The sequence below is a fragment of the Giraffa tippelskirchi genome, chromosome 3 (genome assembly GCF_054371585.1).
Source record: "Giraffa tippelskirchi isolate mGirTip1 chromosome 3, T2T-mGirTip1v1.2.pri, whole genome shotgun sequence".
Lineage (NCBI taxonomy): Eukaryota > Metazoa > Chordata > Mammalia > Artiodactyla > Giraffidae > Giraffa > Giraffa tippelskirchi.
Window position 1 is genome coordinate 125,678,807 of NC_137277.1, and position 19,240 is coordinate 125,698,046.

The 19,240-nt window shown below is 38.0% G+C and overlaps 1 protein-coding gene and 1 long non-coding RNA gene across 5 annotated transcripts in view; both read right to left on the reverse strand.

Moving 5' to 3' along the window:
• The window catches only part of LOC145541803 (uncharacterized), a 49,812-nt gene extending 34,885 nt beyond the window's left edge, over nt 1-14,927 (reverse strand). Inside the window, exons 1-2 of the long non-coding RNA XR_014079298.1 lie at nt 14,897-14,927; nt 14,102-14,194 (exon numbers count right to left, since the gene is read on the reverse strand). This is a non-coding gene — a long non-coding RNA (uncharacterized LOC145541803). The remainder of the gene's footprint in view (nt 1-14,101; nt 14,195-14,896) is intronic.
• Nucleotides 14,928-17,257: 2,330 nt separating this feature from the next.
• The window catches only part of SLC35F5 (solute carrier family 35 member F5), a 47,899-nt gene continuing 45,916 nt past the window's right edge, over nt 17,258-19,240 (reverse strand). For all 4 annotated transcript variants that reach the window (XR_014079296.1, XM_081579261.1, XM_081579262.1 and 1 more), the window contains one exon: nt 17,258-18,107. The gene's annotated coding sequence lies outside the window, so the exon portion shown is untranslated. The remainder of the gene's footprint in view (nt 18,108-19,240) is intronic.

A 19,240-nucleotide genomic window follows, 5' to 3' on the forward strand; every position in this document is an offset into this window, starting at 1 on the left:
ATTCTTGATTAAACTTCTGGGATTTTTCTCAGATTGGGTTTAGTGCAGCTCACACTAATGCTAATGGTCAAGACCAGTCTTTTTTCCTCTGTGTCATATTTATATAAGTTTAATAACTGATGTTTTTTAAAGTACCTGATCACATTCTCCATACTGTTCATGAAATACATACTTGTAAGGTTCTAAGCCTGCATACGCTCATGGAGTTTGTCATTCTGTATCAGGCTTAACTATCTGCATTCTTTGGGGGTATATACCAGAAATGTCCTCTGGTCTAGGAAATGATAACTGCTCCCTCATTAAAGCAAATTTTAAATGCACTCAGCAAAGTCATATATATATTTTAAGAACTCACCACCTTGCTTATGGTCCAGGTCATTCTGGAATACTGTAAGACACTTAGAGATGATGCAGTAGTCTATCATTTAACAAAAGCATGATCACCTGCTATTTGTTTGAGAGTTGTTACTTACCTGTTAAGGCTTTTTTTTTTCTCTTACTCTTTATGAAAGCAGTACCTGTTGTATGTTTTAGATTCCTTTATCTCTTGGGGTGATTTGGGTCTATGTAGTTAAGATTTCATTCTAGATGTTTCTCCTTAAAGCCAATTTAAAACTAAATGTGTGTGGCAAGATTCAAGTGGAGATGCTCAGACAAGAGGACTGTCTGAGCAGCCCAAAGGCCCCTTAAGAATGTCACATTGTGGACATCACCAAGAAGGCTAGTAAGAGGCTCCTAACTTTCCCTCCTCCCATGGATGCAACAAACATACAGCTACACGTGGATTAATTCCCCCCAAGAGAGATGCAGAAACTAGGTAAGTGACTACAACACACTGGGAGACTAATACAACCAAATGGGCAGGAAAGGTTGAAACACACCCTTGCCATAAAGCCCACCCCTGGCACAATGTCTTACAATCAGGAGAGGACCCTCAACTACCAGCTTCTCTCAGCAGAGAGAACAGTTCGGACTCGTATCTAGTGCCCCGACTTTTACAGCTGCCACACTGGGACAGGTCCTTAAATCACCTGTCTCTAAAAGCTGACCAAACATGGCATTCACAAGTCCCACAGGACCATAGTAAACAAAGCAGCAGTTTTAAATAGGCATGTGAGCACTTCCAGTGGCTAGACCCCCAGACTTAACACAGAGAGGTCAGGCAAAAATGCCCATCTCCCACTCTCTCCATGGAAGGAGTCTGACCGCATGCTCTTCCAGCTGCTGCTACATCTGGGTGCTAGCTGGCATCCTCCCAGGAGCCTATCAGTGCCAGGGGACACTTCCCCCACATTCTCCCTCTGAGTTGCTCAGACAATAAAAGCAAGTTGCCAGCTTCTCCCTGGAAGGAGCTTGTACATACATCTAGAGCTACAACTTTTTTTATGGCTGCTGAGAGATGGCACCTCAAATCATCCAGCTCTGAAAGTCAGTGGAACTCACCATCCATGAGTCTCACAGGACTATATAAAACAAAACAAAACAGCAGTTTTTGAATGGGCAGCAAGCATTTTCCACAGTTATCCCCTCCAGGCTCAGTATGGAGGGAGCAGACAAGAATACTCATCTTTCAGTGTCTCCTTGAAAGGAATCTGACTGCATACTTGCCCAGCCACATGCTGTCTGAGGATCCAGCTGCTTCTATTCAGCCTGCATGAAGTCAACTAGGATCCTCCCAGGAGCCTGAGAGAGCAGCAGGCACATTCCACACCAACTCCCCTGGCTCATTCCCCAGTAAAACCAAGTCTCTAGCTTCTTCCTGGAAGGAGTTTGTCCACACAGCTAGCATCCAATTGTTATGACTGCTTGAGGAACTGGCTCCCAAGTCACCTGGTTCTGGAAACTGACAGGGCTTAGTATTCACCAGGTCCCCAAGATCACACAAAACAAGTAGGCAGTTCTATATGGGTGCACAAGTTCTTGTGGTGACTTTTCCATCTGACTTAGCACAGAGTAAGCAAAGCCACCCAGCTCTTGGTTTTTTCCTGATAGGGCCTAGACTGCATAGCTAAAGTCCTAAGTTTTCTAGCTGCTGCCTGAAGGTCAGACTTCCAGTTAGCCTACACACATCAGAAGTATCAAGGAGGTAAAAAACCTCCATACAACTATCATTGGATTTTTCAGCAGAAACTTTGTAGACCAGGAGAGACTGGGATGACATATTGAAAATGCTGCCAACCAAGAATATTCTACCCAGCAAACTGATCGCTCAGAATTACAGAAGAGATAAAGATTTCAGAGACAAAAGCTGAAGGAGTTCATTACCACTAGATTGGTCTTACAAGAAATGTTTAAGGGAGTTCTTCAAGCTGAAACAAAAGGATGCTAATTAGTAACATTGATTTTTACATATAAATTTTTGTACTCAGCAGCTTTACTGAAAGCATTTATCAATTCTAACAGTTTTTATGGAATATTTAGGGTTTTTTTCAATATATAAGACCATGTCATCTGCAAATAGAGGCAATTTTAATTCTTCCGTTTCTGATTTGGATGCCATTTCTCTTTCTTCCCTAATTGTTCTGACTAGGACTTCTGGTATTATGTTAAATAGAAGTGATAAAAATAGGCATCCTTATCTTTCTGATCTTAGAAGAAAAACCTTTAGCTTTTCACTGTTGAGCATGCAGATAGCTGTGGGGTTGTCAAACATGGCTTTTTTAATAGCCAAAACATAAAAGGAACTCATACAGATCAATAGCAAAAGAAATAAAATAATTTAATTTTAAAATGGGCAAAGGACCTGAATAGACATTTTCCCAAAGAAGACATACAAGTGTTCAATTGGCATATGGAAACAAACTCAGCATCACTAATCATCAGGGAAATACAAATCAAAACCGCAATAAGATATCACCTCACAGCCTGATGGCTTTTATAAAACAACACAACAGAAGTTGGTAAATATATAGAAAAAAGGAAACCCCTGTACACTGTTAGCAGAAATGTAAAATAGTACAACAGCCACTATGGAAAATATTAAAGTAGTTTCCCAATAAATTAAAAAACAGAACTACCATATGACCCAACAATTCCACTTCTAGATATATATCCTAAGAAAACAATATCACTATCTGTATTCCCATGTTTGTTGCAGCATTATTCACAAAAGCCAAATGTCTGTATGTATGTGTGTGTGTGTATAATATATACATGCAATATTATTAAGACCTCAACAAGAAGGAAATCCTCCTCTTTGCAACACAGATGAACCTGGAAGGCATTATGATAAATGAAATAATCCAGACGGAAGAAAGACAGATACTGCATGGTATCACTTATATGTAGAATCTAAAAAGAAAACAACAACAACAACAACAACAAAGAGTAGAACGGTAGTTTCCAAGGGCTGGGAGTTGAGGGAGATGAGGTGAAGTTGGTAAAAGGCTACAAACTTTCAGTTATAAAATGAGTTAAGTTCTAAGGATCTTGTGTATTGCATGGTGACTATGGTTGATAACACTTTATGGTATAACTGAAATTTGCTGAGAGTAGATCTTGAGCTTTCTCACCAAAAAATAAATAACTATGTGAGGTAATGGAGGTGTTAATTAGCTTTATAGTAGAAATCCTTTCACAATGTATACACGGATCAAATCCTCACACTTTAAACACACTACAACTTAGTTTTTCAATTATACCTCAATAAACTTGAAAAATAAAAAATTTGCTTGTTAATTTGTTTAATAACTGGTTTATGGCCCTAAAAGAACAATTTGGGCCGATAGAGCAAGCAGATAATCAGGTTCTTCACTTTCCTCCATGAAATATCCTAGCATTCTTCTCAAAGAAGAAAACTGCTTCGAGACAGGAATTATCTTCCTGATCAAAAGATCCAAGATCGTTGATCAATATGGCTTCTTTCACGCAAGCACACAGATCTAGAATAACGAACACTAGATTGGGAGTCAGAGAATGTGAAATCTGTCAGTAGCCTACTTGTCAGGAAACATAGAGTACATTAGGGCAACCATATAATTGTTGTTGTTGTTGTTGTCGTCTAGTTGCTAAGTTGTGTCTGACTCTTTTTTGACCCCATGAACTGCAGTCCACCAGCATTCTCTGTCCATGGGATTTCCCAGGCAAGAATACTAGAGTGGGTTGCCATTTCCTTCTCTAGCAGATCTTCCCAGCTCAGGGATAGAACCTGTGTTTCCTGCATTGACGGGTAGATTCTTTACCCCTGAGCCACCAGGGAAGCCCAGCATATGATTAATTGAATATAAATTATATTCTTCACTGGAGCCTTTTTAATGATTATACTAGGACAACAGATATAAACCAGGACTGTCCTCTACAAACTGGGATATATGGTCACCCCAATTCTATCACTAAATATTCTGTAGAGAAACTTCCAACTGTAAAACAATGATCCTATGGTTAGCAAAGCAGTTTAAAATATTTATCTCTCATGGTGAGAATTGACAAGTGCTTAATGGCTTCAAAAAAATTAAGATGAAGAGTTTTAAATAGAGCAAAGTTTTGAAAACACTATCTCCTCAAGATTCTATTTTCAGTCTTTCAAGAAATTAAGAAATTGTTTTAGTTCCTCTTTCCAACACTTCCATGAATACACTATCCTGAATGCTCTAGTTCTTAAACTCTCAGTCACTAAAAAATGTTTTTCATGTTCTATATTTATGTTTGGTTTTAAAGCAGCCAGTTTTTTGAGGAAGAGAAGAAAGGATGACAGTGAGAAGTGGAGGAGGAGGGATGGGAATGATGACAGATGTCCAGGGCAGGCATTTTCCCCCATTTCTTCTTTTTGGAGTGGACTTGAGATGAACAAAACTAATCCTGGTTTCAGAGTGTTTCTTGTACTCTTGTCACAGTACATGACATCTTCACGCACTGTAATTCTATTTTTTAAAGATATATGTTTTCCACACAATTGGGTCTCCAAGTGCAAACCAGCTACTTAGTGCCTGTGCCAACTCTGGCCTGCGTGACCTCTGCTCTCTAACTCAGACAAGTTGACATCCAAAGGCTCCAATTTCCAAGCTCTTGTGGCAGCTGGCTCCCAGGAAAGTCCTGCAGTGCGAGTCAGTGGCAGAAAGAAAAGGGAAAACAGAGTCTTTGTCTTGTTTCTAGCTGTATCACATGAACAGCTCCTGCTCTTCTCTGTTAAGGCTCACCTTTCTCCTGCAGACCTGGCTGTGGGCTTTGTCCCACCAACCTAGAGAGAGGATTGGCTTCCTGCTGATGCTTATTTCCAAGCTGCTTCAGTCTTTTGCTGGTTCTCTCAGCTCTTTTAACACAAGAGCATCAATCCTGTTTTAAATTCCCTGTTTAAAATACTTGAGTAGTTTTTGTCTTCTGGGTGGAAATGATTGTTATAATATTCAGTAAAATAGTGAGCTGTTCCAACTCTGGAGGAAAACTCACTGGAAGGGCCTTACTCTGAGAGAGAATGTGGTTCTCCTACAGGGAACCTTCCCAAGAGTAATTATTCAAAAACATCACCTTGTGAGTTGGCTTTGTGCTGTGCTGTGCTTAGTCACTTCAGTAGTATCTGACTCTTTGTGACCCCATGGACTGTAGGCCACCAGGCTCCTCTATCCATGGGATTCTCCAGGCAAGAATACTGGGGTGGGTTGCCATGCCCTCCTCCAGGGTATCTTCCCAACCCAGGCAGGGATCAAACCTAGGTCTCCCACATTGCAGGCAGATTCTTTATCATCTGAGCCACCAGGGTTTAGATCTTGACAAGTATAATATGCAACTCATCATGTTTAATGTTTGTTCTCTTAAAGCTGAACCACATTGTTCTACAGGAACATCTACTTTATCACAGGAGATATATCTTGGAGATTCAGGCATGAAAGAATAAGTGCAAATGTTTCAATAAAAGAATTTAGAAATCAAATAGTGGTTTGCACAAGGATATATCTGAACTTTTCATGTATTTTCACTGAAACAGAAACTACAAACTGTAAGTAGAATATACAAATGATTTTACATAAATGCATTAAAATAAACCATACATATTTTACATCAGGTTATTCAGTATATAAAATAATCTTTCTCAAGTCATATAGTATAAAAATAAGCAATGTTTCAAATTGCCTCCAAAACTGGGATAATTCTGACCTTGTATTAGAACAGAATTTATAACATAAGTAATTAGAATTAATTTTTATAATTATATTTAAATTTTAAATATGCCAAGTTCTGAAAATCTGAAAATATTCATTTTATTAAACAGATGGAAGAATAAAATTATTAAGTTTAATAACAAATCTGAGACAAAAATCTGCATTAAATTACACTTAAGAAAATCTATCTAAGATTATTCCCTTTACCATTAACATTTCATCTTTCTAAAGTACCTTTCATTACCTCTGGCTTTCTGGGTCTAATAATTAAGGTGACTTTTATATAAAATGATCTCTACTACAGGGATGGGCGTATTTGCACTTAGCTACTGATCACTCAATACAGAACTATCAGATAAAATTAAAATGTGGCAACTTGACCAGAACGATGCATTCTTGTCTAATGTAAAAACACAAATCATAGTTTGTTGACACACGATAATTTCAGCTTTAGTTTACTAACCAAAGGGGATTAAGAATACACTATAAAATTTTAATACAGTTGTTTAGTTCAGTCGCTCAGTCGTGTCCAACTCTTTGCGACCCCATGAACTGCAGCACGCCAGGCCTCTCTGTCCATTGCCAACTCACAGAGTCTACCCAAACCCATGTCCATCGAGTCACTGATGCCATCCAATCATCGCATCCTCTGTCGTCCCCTTCTCCTCCCGCCCCCAATCCTACCCAGCATCCGGGTCTTTTCCAATGAGTCAACTCTTCGCATGAGGTGGCCAGAGTATTGGAGTTTCAGCTTCAACATCAGTCCTTCCAATGAACACCCAGGATTGATCTCCTTTAGGATGGATTGATTGGATCTCCTTGCAGTCCAAGGGACTCTCAAGAGTCTTCTCCAACACCACAGTTCAAAAGCATCAATTCTGCGGTGCTCAGCTTTCTTCATCGTCCAACTCTCACATCCATACATGGCCACTGGAAAAACCATAGCCTTGACTAGACGGACTTTTGTTGGCAAAGTAATGTCTCTGCTTTTAAATATGCTAGCTAGGTTGGCCATAACCTTCCTTCCAAGGAGTAAGGGTCTTTTAATTTCATGGCTGCAATCACCATCAGCAGTGATTTTGGAGCCCCCAAAAATAAAGTCTGACACTGTTTCCACTGTTTCCCCATCTATTTCCCATGAAGTGAGGGACCAGATGCCATGATCTTAGTTTTCTGAACGTTGAGCTTTAAGCCAACTTTTTCACTCACCTCTTTCACCTTCATCAAGAGGCTCTTTAGTTCTTCTTCACTTTCTGCCACAAGGGTGGTGTCATCCACATATCTGAGGTTATTGATATTTCTCCCAGCAATCTTGATTCCAGCTTGTGTTTCTTCCAGCCCAGCGTTTCTCATGATGTACTCTGCATATAAGTTAAATAAGCAGGGTGACAATACACAGCCTTGATGTACCTCTTTTCCTATTTGGAACCAGTCTGTTGTTCCATGTCCAGTTCTAACTGTTGCTTCCTGACCTGCATACAGGTTTCTCAAGAGACAGGTCAGATGGTCTGGTATTCCCATCTCTTTCAGAATTTTCCACAGTTTATTGTGATCCACACAGTCAAAGGCTTTGGCATAGTCAATAAAGCAGAAATAGATGTTTTTCTGGAACTCTCTTGCTTTTTCGATGATCCAGCGGATATTGGCAATTTGATCTCTGGTTCCTCTGCCTTTTCTAAAACCAGCTTGAACATCTGGAAGTTCACGGTTCACGTATTGCTGAAGCCTGGCTTGGAGAATTTTGAGCATTACTTTACTAGCATGTGAGATGAGTGCAATTGTGCGGTAGTTTGAGCATTCTTTGGCATTGCCTTTCTTTGGGATTGGAACGAAAACTGACCTTTTCCAGTCCTGTGGCCACTGCTGAGTTTTCCAAATTTGCTGGCATATCGAGTGCAACACTTTCACAGGATCATCTTTCAGGATTTGAAATAGCTCAACTGGAATTCCATCACCTCCACTAGCTTTGTTCGTAGTGATGCTTTCTAAGGCCCACTTGACTTCACATGACCCTTGAACAACTGTTCAGGTCTGAACTGGACAGCTTCACTAATATGTGGATATTGTTCAACAGTATATACTACAGTACTATAAGGGCTTCCCAGTGGTGCTAGTGGTAAAGAACCCTCCTACCAATGCAGGAGACTTAAGAGATGGTGGTTCTTAAGAGATGGGTTCTATCCCTGGGTTGGGAAGATACTCTGGAGGAGGGAAATGGCAACCCATTCCAGTATTCTTGCTTGAAGAATCCCATGGACAGAGAAGTCTGGCAGGCTATGGTCCATAGTGTAGCAAAGAGTCAGACACAACCGAAGCAACTAAGCACAGAACAACACAGGACTATACAGTCTGTGGTTGGTTGAATATACAGATGTGGTGGGACCATGGCTATGGAAGGCAATGATGAATTATACTCAGATGAACCCCCATACTGTTTGAGAGTCAACTGCATAGAAAATATCTTGGGTGCAAAACAAACTTTCACAAGAATGTACCAGAGTGACTACAAAGAAATGCAAAATAAATACATATTTCTGGTCCCACAAAAATACTGCTGCCTAATCTCTTAACACTAATCTGAATATTAAGACCCATTTTAGATTATACTAGGTGAAGTTTTATCTTACATTGCATCCTGACATTTGACTTTTTGTTTTGCCACTATCAGATATTTCATATTATACTAACCAAGGGAATTAGCATTTTCAATGTCTTATCTGAATTCTTACTAGCCTCTTTCTCAGGTTTTTAAAAACAGGCATTTCAAATGCAGTTGGAGCCCACAACGTAAGGGGAAAGCTCTCTCACCCAAGTCTCCAAGTGCTCCTCCTACAAGCCCCCAGCAGTCTGCAGTTTAAGGAGACCATTCTGGATGGATGTAAATGCTTTATTCAAGTTCCACATGCGTCTCCAAACCCCAATCAATTAGCCGCATATGCTTTTTGTTGTATTATATGTACTCATCCTCATATTTACTCTATAGATTTAGATGGTGGATGAGAGGGGAGGCAAAAGGACCCTAGTTGTGATTATTGTCTTTAATAAGGTGGAATTAAACAGCACAACGCATCTAATAGTATTTTAGCCCAGTACTTTGAGCATTCCGAAGTTTTTAGATTATAAATTCACAACAGTTAATAATACACTAGTGATTATTTTTAAAACATTGAACAATTCCATGCTGTAAAAATTATATGCTTACAATTTTAGCTTGAATTTGTTTTGTAGCTTATTTAACACTGGCTGAAAATAAACAAAGTAATGAAAACTATATATTTGAGAATGCTTTATAGGAGGCAGCATAGTGGAGACTCTAACAAGGCCAGTTACTTAGAAAAGTGTGCCCATTTATCTGATATCATCAGCATCCAGAAACCATCACAAGTTCAGATACAACTTCTTCAATGCTGCTTTCTAAGTCTGACTAAAAACTTTTAGAGTCTAGATGCTAAGCTGTAACAAAAGCAAAAACAAAACTATGGTCTACGCAATGTTACCACACCACTCTATAAAGCACCAAAACACTGTTTGGCACTGTCTCTTAAACTAGAGAACTTTCAGACACATAGAATATGAGAGTTGAGAGGAACTTAGAAGATGCTAAGTTCAGTCCCTTACTTTCCACCTGAGAATAGGAAGGGAAGAATGAACCAAAGGAGTCAGCATTTATCGAGCTTCAGGCATGTTGGACGGGGCACTTCCAACTTGGCTATCTCATTTCCTACAGTCCCAGGTAGGTAGCATTAACCTCCATTTTAAAGCAAAGGAAATGCAGACCTATCTGGATTAAATGACCCCCCAATAAATCCAGTAATGGAGAACAAGGGGATTCCATCTTCAAAGTTACTGCTCTTTCTTCAGGGTCAGTTCAGTTCAGTTGTGTCTGACTGTTTGCAAAACCATGGACTGAAGCACACCAAGCTTCCCTGTCCATCATCAACACCTGGAGCTTGCTCAAACTCAAGTCCAAAGAGTTGGTGATGCAATCCAACCATATCATCCTCTGCCGTCCCCTTCTTCTCCTGCCTTCAATCTTTCTCAGCATCATGGTCTTTTCCAATGAGTCAGTTCTTCACATCAGGTGGACAAAGTATTGGAGTTTCAGCTTCAGCTTCAGTCTTCCCAATGAATATTCAGGACAATTTCCTTTAGGATTGGTGTGATCTCCTTGGAGTCCAAGGGACTCTCAAGAGTCTTCTCCAAAACCACAGTTCAAAAGCATCAATTCTTCGGGACTCAGTTTTCTTTATAGTCCAACTCTCACATCCATATATGACTACTGGAAAAACCACAGCTTTGACTAGACAGATCTTTGTTGGCAAAGTAATGTCTCTGCTTTTTAATATGCTATCTGGATTGGTCATAGCTTTTCTTCCAAGCAGCAAGTGTCTTTTAATTTCATGTCTACAGTCACCATCTGCAGTCATTTTGGAGTCAAAAACCATAAGTCTCTCACTGTTTCCATTGTTTCCAAATGTATTTGCCATGAAGTGATGGGAAAAAATGTCATGATCTTAGTTTTCTGAATGTTGAGTTTTAAGCCAGCTTTTTCACTCTTCTCTTTCACCTTCATCAAGAGGCTCTTTAGTTCTTCTTCACTTTCTGCCATAAGAGTGGTGTTATCTGCATATCTGAGGTTATTGATATTTCTCCCGGCAATCTTGATTCCAGCTTGTGCGTCTTCCAGCCCAGCATTTCTCATGATGTACTCTGCATATAAGTTAAATAAGCAGGGTGACAATACACAGCCTTGACATATTCCTTTTCCTACTTGGAACCAGTCTGTTGTTTCATGTCCAGTTCTAACTGTTGCTTCCTGACCTGCAAACAGATTTCTCAAGAAACAGGTCAGATGGTCTGGTATTCCCATCTCTTTCAGAATTTTCCACAGTTTATTGTGATCCACACAGTCAAAGGCTTTGGCATAGTCAATAAAGCAGAAATAGATGTTTTTCTGGAACTCTCTTGCTTTTTCGATGATCCAGCGGATGTTGGCAATTGATCTCACGTTCCTCTGCCTTTTCTAAGACCAGCTTGAACATCTGGCAGTTCATGGTTCACATACTGCTGAAGTTGGAGAATTTTGAGCATTACCTTGCCAGCGTATGAAATGACAGCAATCGTGCGGTAGTTTGAACATTATTTGGCATTGCCTTTCTTAGGGATTGGAATGAAAACTGACCTTTTCCAGTCCTGTGGCCATTGCTGAGTTTTCCAAAGTTGTTGGAATACTGAGTGCAGCACTTTCACCGCATCATCTTTTAGGATTTGAAATAGCTCAACTGGAATTTCATCACCTCCACTAGCTTTGTTCATAGTGATGCTTCCTAAGGCCCACTTGACTTCGCGTTCCAGGATGTCTGGCTCTAGGTGAGTGATCATATCATCGTTGTTATCTGGATCACAAAGATCGTTTTTGGATAGCTCTTTTGGATAGCTCTTCTGTGTATTCTTGCCACCTCTTCTTAATATCTTTTGCTTCAGTTAGGTCCATACCGTTTCTGTCATTTATTGAGCCCATCTTTGCATGAAATGTTCCCTTGGTATCTCCAATTTTCTTGAAGAGATCTCTAGTCTTTCCCATTCTATTGTTTTCCTTTATTTCTTTGCACTGATCACTGAGGAAGGCTTTCTTATCTCTCTTTGCTATTCTTTGGAACTCTGCATTCAAATGGGGATATCTTTCCTTTTTTCCTTTGCTTTTCACTTCTCTTCTTTTCACAGCTATTTGTAAGGCCTCCTCAGAAAACCATTTTGCCTTTTGCATTTCTTTTTCTTGAGGATGGTCTTGATCGCTGTCTCCTGTACAATGTCACGAACCTCTGCCCATAGTTTATCAGGCACTCTATCAGATCTAGTTCCTTAAATCTATTTCTCACTTCCACTGTATAATCGTTAGGGATTTGATTTAGGTCATACCAACTCGATGGACACGGGTTTGGGTAGACTCCGGGAGTTGGTGATGGACAGAGGCCTGGCGTGCTGCAATTCATGGGGTCGCAAAGAGTCGGACACGTCTGAGCGACTGAACTGAACTGAATGGTCTAGTGGTTTTCCCTACTTTCTTCAATTTAAGTCTGAATTTGGCAATAAGGAGTTCATGATCTGAGCCACAGTCAGCTCCCGCTGAGCACAGTCATGCTCAGTAAATCTTTAATCCTCCTTTTGAAGGAGGTTGCCATCATCTTTATTACTTCCACCATAGCTTGGCCTCAGGTCAAACAACAGGGAGGGAACACAGATCCACCCATGGGAGACAGAAAATTGGATTGACTATTTTGACCATGGCCCCACCCATTAGAGCCTTTGTCTGTGTGCATCACAATAAACTGTGGAAAATTCTGAAAGAGATGGGAATACCAGACCATCTGACCTGTCTCTTGAGAAACCTGTATGCAGGTCAGGAAGCAACAGTTAGAACTGGACATGGAACAACAGACTGATTCCAAATAGGAAAAGGAGTACGTCAAGGCTGTGTATTGTCACCCTGCTTATTTAACTTATATGCAGAATACATCAATAGAAATGCTGGGCTGGAAGAAGCACAAGCTGGAATCAAGATTGCCAGGAGAAATATCAATAACCTCAGATATGCAGATGACACCACCCTTATGGCAGAAAGTGAAGAACTAAAGATCCTCTTGATGAAAGTGCAAGAGGAGAGTGAAAAAGCTGGCTTAAAACTCAACATTCAGAAAACTAAGATCATGACATCTTTTCCCATCACTTCATGGCAAATACATTCGGAAACAATGGAAACAGTGAGAGACTTCTTGTTTTTGGCTCCAAAATCCCTGCAGATGGTGACTGTAGCCATGAAATTAAAAGACCCTTACTCCTTGGAAGGAAAGTTATGACCAACCTAGATAGCATATTTAAAAGCAGAGACATTACTTTGCCAACAAAGGTCCGTCTAGTCAAGGCTATGGTTTTTCCAGTAGTCATGTATGGATGTGAGAGTTGGACGGTGAAGAAAGCTGAGCGCCGAAGAATTGATGCTTTTGAACTGTGGTGTTGGAGAAGACTCTTGAGAGTCTCTTGGACTGCAAGAAGATCCAACCAATCCATCCTAACGGAGATCAGTCCTGGGTGTTCGTTGGAAGGACTGATGTTGAAGCTGAAACTCCAATACTTTGGCTACCTCATGTGAAGAGTTGACTCATTGGAAAAGATCCTATTGCTGGGAAGGATTAGGGGCAGGAGGAGAAGGGGACGACAGAGGATGAGATGGCTGGATGGCATCAGTGACTCGATGGACATGGGTTTGGGTAGACTCTGGGAGTTGGTGATGGACAGGGAGGCCTGGCGTGCTGCGGTTCATGGGTTCGCAAAGAGTTGGACACGACTGAGTGACTGAACTGAACTGACCTGAATCACTCATCAGAACAAAACTGCTTCCTCAGGGTAATGATTCACAAATGATTCCTTGGACCTGCAGCAGGAGCATTACCTGGAAACTTATTAGAAATGCAAATTCCCAGGCCTTCTCTAACACTTCTCAATCAGAAACGGTGGAGTGGGGACCAGCAAGCACCACAAGTGATGCTGGTGAAACTCTCAAGTTTTAGAGCCATTGCTCTTTTAGCACGATGTCTCTCAAAAACTCTACCTAGAACACATATATTAAAATACATATAACTTTACACTAAACTACTGCAGAGGTAAAAGAACTTAGTGTATTACCCTTTATACCAGAATATCATTACACAGATAGCCTTCAACAAAGTTTTGCTTTGGATGTTACATGATTTAACTGATTGACACTGAATTTTTTTGTTGAGGAAAAAAAGAAAATTGAGAGTTATTCTGAATAAACAAATACTGGCTGTAAGATTCTGAGGCTGTTTTCACCTTATGTCCAAAATAAATAAGATTCTTGAAACAAAAATCTCTGCCTGTCTTAGAAAGATCCACTGAAGTTAACAAATACCAGTGCCTGACTTTATTATTACTTGCCATAATTAAAACTAGGTATAGGAAAACCAAGTAGGAATTTAGTGAATTACCTTGTGCAAAGTTTCAATTTGCAGGGTTTTTTTTCCACCTTTAAAACATTAGTATCGTGAAGGAAATCCTGTCATCATCTGAGAACTTCTCCACTCCAAATCCCCATATGAAAAATAAAATCATTCATGTTACAAAAATTCAAAATGTTCTCATTGGAGATTTTGCCATTTCATTTTAGCATTTTGGCCAATATGCCTAACCAGAGAATACTAATTCCTTTTCATGTGCAATTTTCCCTTAAATATATGTCAATGATTTCATTAGCTGCCATTCTAATATGCATATTTCATATAGGAAATTTTATAGGAAAGCATTGTTTTATAAATGCAATGACATTAAAATATGCTTAGTTTCTAAGATACATAAAGCACATTTTTTCTTAGAAAACAAAAAAAATCACAATGAAATCATGGTAATCATTAAAATGAGTTAAAATTAAAATAGAGATTTCAATTATCATGTAATCTTGATGCCTGATGGCAAAAAAAAAAAGTTTCATGTTAATATAACAATAAATTCTCAACGGTCATTATTTGCTTCAAATTTATAATGAATCCCTTTTCTATCTCCAGTTTTTTAAAGGTTTCTGATATTTAAAAGGAAATTTCCTATAGAGTACATATAGAGTATGAACTATGAAATACTTTTTATTAATTTTTCCACAGATGAATGAAACTAATAGTCTAAAAAAGGAAATGAGGCAGGTCTAAAAATTACAAGTCTATGTAAAAAAATGTACCTCAATTTATCTAAATGTAATCTTTGGTACATGATATACTAAAGTAGAACCTTACCTTCAAATTCTCCATGTATGCCTTGTCACTACTGAAGAAAAGTCAGCACACAATTATGTTAGCCATATAAGTTAAATCTGCATATGTCACAGGTAACAGTCATTTCTTAGTTTTTTTTTCATTCTTCCTATAATATTATTTAGCAATAACCATTTCAAAAGGAAAGTAGGCAGAAATGATGCAGGATTACAACAACTAGAATTGCTTGATATAAAAATAACATTTCATTTATTTGCTAATATGACTCTGGTAAATATATTTTACAATTAATTCCTACTTTATCCTTCTTTAAAGACATTCTGTTTCTTCAACCAGCACACTGAGAATTAGTGTTACAGATCTTACCAAAGTGCCTTACAAAAAACCTTGGATTCCATAGAAGTCATACCTTGCAACCCCAAATTGGCTCTGCATGATTGATTATAAAGCAGGCATTAATTCTTCCTGAAATAAGACTGTATAACTCTGAGAACATTCATTTTACCTTGTGAGCTCACTTCTATAGAAACAATGAATTTTATTCATTCCCTGCCAGTGGAAAAATCAGTTTAAGAGGTTAATCAGGCTGATAGAAGTCAATAAAAAAATCAATTTTTAAAAAATCAAAATTTATTTACAGGAATAATTATAGGTGTCTTATGTACCCCTAAAGGCTTTTCTAAGCTTCAAAAAGCATTCACCTAATCTTTTAAGGCTACCTTGTTTTTCGGTTTTGTTTTAGCAGTGATTCTGATGTTCATTTAACAGAAAGTCTGACAAAACAGCAGACTGCCTTTCATCAAGGTCATAATTTGAAACATTATACAATAATGGGTTTTAAATTATGTATGGGGAGAAAAGTAGAAGACTGAAACAAGGTATTAGAAATCTCTATTTGGGTCTTTAGATTCAGAAAAATATAATCACAGGCCAACACTGTTCCAACAGAGATGAAGGACGTTAGCAGATACTTCAATGTAGCCTCTCCCAATATTTCCAAAGGTCCACAATGTGACTGCTGTCACCCTAGAGCCCTGGTACCTAGATTTCTAGGTAATCACAGCATGGAAGAAATCTACCATAACTATTTCTTGAGAAGATGAACCCTCAACTACAAAGATGCAGGAAGGAAGTCCTCAACTGCTCATTTGCCATGGTTACAGTATTCAAATATAAAAATTATTAAGATAGGGGAAGCGGGGGGCGGGGGAGCAAAAAAAAAAATTATTAAGATAAATATAACTAGGAGAGAAGATAATACTGCAAAGCAGTAGTAATTCATACTTTCAGGTAAGCAATAATACTGCTTCCTTCTAAAGAGGCTGTTCATTGATAAAAAGCATAATAGCCAAGTGGAAGAAGACCTCAAGATTTTTCCAACATATTAACAAGCCTTACTACTTCTGGAAACCTGAGTGACAACACATGATCTGTATGGCATATGAACATAGAACACATGGACAACTAAAAACTTCTGACTTCAACTTCTTTTCCTATCATATTTAGAGCATAATTTAAAGTTTTAATTTCACCATCACTGTTTCAACTATTTCATCCTGTAATTGCCAAGAGGTACTGGCAAACTGTCAAAACAGCAAAAATAGAAAGTAGAGAGGTACACAGATAATAAATTTCAACCAAACTTAGTCTTTGAGTAACTGAAATGTTACTTCAGTAGTTCTTTCCAGGATAAAATTTCTTAGTAGTCCACATTCTTTACATGCCTTTAACCTGTGTCAAGCTAACAAAATCAATTATGATTTTCAGCATAAGATTTATTGGTGGCACCAAGTAGGAGAACAGATGTCTATTTTTTAAATTTAATGTCAGCAAGAAACAATCTTTTAAATTAATGCAATATAAAAGTTCTCAGGACAAGTTAAACTTCACTTTAGACTTATAGTAACACCAGAGCAATTTTAAGATTGTAAATAAGACAAAATGAAGCTAAGCATTACAAAGGGAATTCTTAAAACTTAGATTTGTTAAGAAATTCTAAAGAGAAATGAACTAGTCTCACAAAACTTGAGAAGGAAATGGGTTCTGATTAATCAAAAGACTGAATGGATCCTGAGACATACATTCATCCTCTGAGATCTACAGTGAGTAAAGTCTGGGAGCAGCTGCACAATAAGGACATAAGTCTAAGAGTTAAATCAGGAGTATTTATATTTAATTTAAACTTGGTAGAGGAAAAGTCTAACTGTAATTTTTAAAGTAGAATTTCTTCTTGCCTTCTTTCTTTGGTTTTTAACCATAAAAATTTATTTAGGAAAACTAAAATTATTTTAAAAAGAGGCATTCAGTTCTAGAACAATTTAGCATATTTATATATCAAAAAATCAGAAACCAATTGGTAGATCTGTAATACACACACACACATATATATAAACATTTTATTTTAATAATACTTTATCACTTCAATTTACATCTTTCCATTATGAAAATGTTTAATTAAAGAGAGGATATTTCTTCAAAACTCTAAATAAGCAGAGCTTTATCAATTAAATTTACAGCATTACAGCCTTTAGAAATACATAATTCTTCATTTTACAGTAATACTTCCCCTTTAAAAATTCATCATGGTTTGTCACAGATTTAAAGTACAAGGCACCTAATGCTATGAAAGGATAATACAGTATATGCAGTGTAAATGAAACAGATCAGATCTTCTGTCAAACATTGATTCTTTTTAAAGTCCTACCAAATTTGTGTGAACATATTTGTTGCATAAATTAAACATTTTTTGTTTTGTTAATTTGCAATATTCTACAAAACTCAAAAATATAATTCGTACCTATTATAGGCAGCTTATTTTAGCATTTTACCTGTAAGAAACACTGATCTATACACTTAAAATGATTTCTGAAAACATTTTCCTAATATAGTCCAGCATTTAAGAAACAATATGTGAAAATAAAGTCTCCAGAACATTAAAATTTTATCCTTTGATTAGTTCAAATTATTTCATCAGTTGAATTCCTTGAGATGTATAAGGCAGGTCGGTCCTTTAGATGGACTGTAGACTGAAACTTCCTATAACTGCAGTGGTGTGTACATAGCTACATAGCAAAGTACTTCATTATGAAAATGAAGACAAAAGATATGAGGAAAATATGTTTTAGAGTTCCAAAGAACTGAAACTGTTATTTTTCAGACTAGGCACTGAAACATTTTTCTACAAAAACTTGCCAGAGATTGTCTCTTCGCTGTATACTATTCCATCATCAAGCTAAAAATAAAAACAAACACATAATCATCATTAGATTACAACTGTCAGCTTTAATTTTCTAATTTATATTTTAAAAAGCGAATTAACATTGAAATATATATCAAACACAGATACATACTTAATAACGGGATGCTAGAACTTGAGATGAGTACTAAGAACTTATGTAAGTGAGTTCTACATGTTGACTGACATCTAATGCTATTTTAAGATCACAAAATAACAGTTTTATTCATAATACATTCCACCATTATCCCTGTAGAGACAAAGACTCCTGGCTAACCCAGCCTACTTTATTCTACTCTATTGTAGTCTATCTTCTTTAGTCTTTACTATCTTCCCTTTATCCCGCTCTCACTTCCAAACACATCTGGGTGAGAGTAGGTATGAATGTGAATGTGAAAATGATGCATAGCATATGAAGGAGGGAAAATGTGTAAATTAAAGCATTAAAAAGATTTACAGAGGGACTTCCCTGATGGTTCAGTGGTTAAGAATCCACCTTCCAATGCAGGGGATGCAGGTTCAATTCCTGGTCAAGGAACTAAGATCCCACATGCTGTGGGGCAACTAAGCCTGTGCCCTGCAACTAGAGAGCCTGTGCACTCTAGAGCCCGTGCACCACATCTAGAGAGACGCACACATGCCTCAATGAAAGATTCCATGTGTAGCAACTAAGACCCAACATAGTAAAATAAATAAAATATTTTCTAAAAAAGCTTTAAATAACTATTTGCATTTTTTAAAAATTTAAATATGGCAAAATACATATTTAGTTCTACTGTCTCCAAAACCTCAGGAAAAAGACAATATAGGGATTTTTTTTTAAAGGTTTAAACCATGTGGACAAAGAACAGAGACAAGAATATAGCAGCTAATTCTTAGTTAGCAATGAAGAAATACAACCAGGTATCTCTGTAGGGAGAGGTGAAGAAACAACTAAAATTAGGCAGACTAAAAATGTACAACTGCTGCTACTGCGGCTGCTGCTAAGTCGCTTCAGTCGTGTCTGACTCTGTGAGACCCCATAGACGGCAGCCCACCAGGCTCCGCCGTCCCTGAGATTCTCCAGGCAAGAATACTGGAGTGGGTTGCCATTTCCTTCTCCAATGCATGAAAGTGAAAAGTGAAAGCGA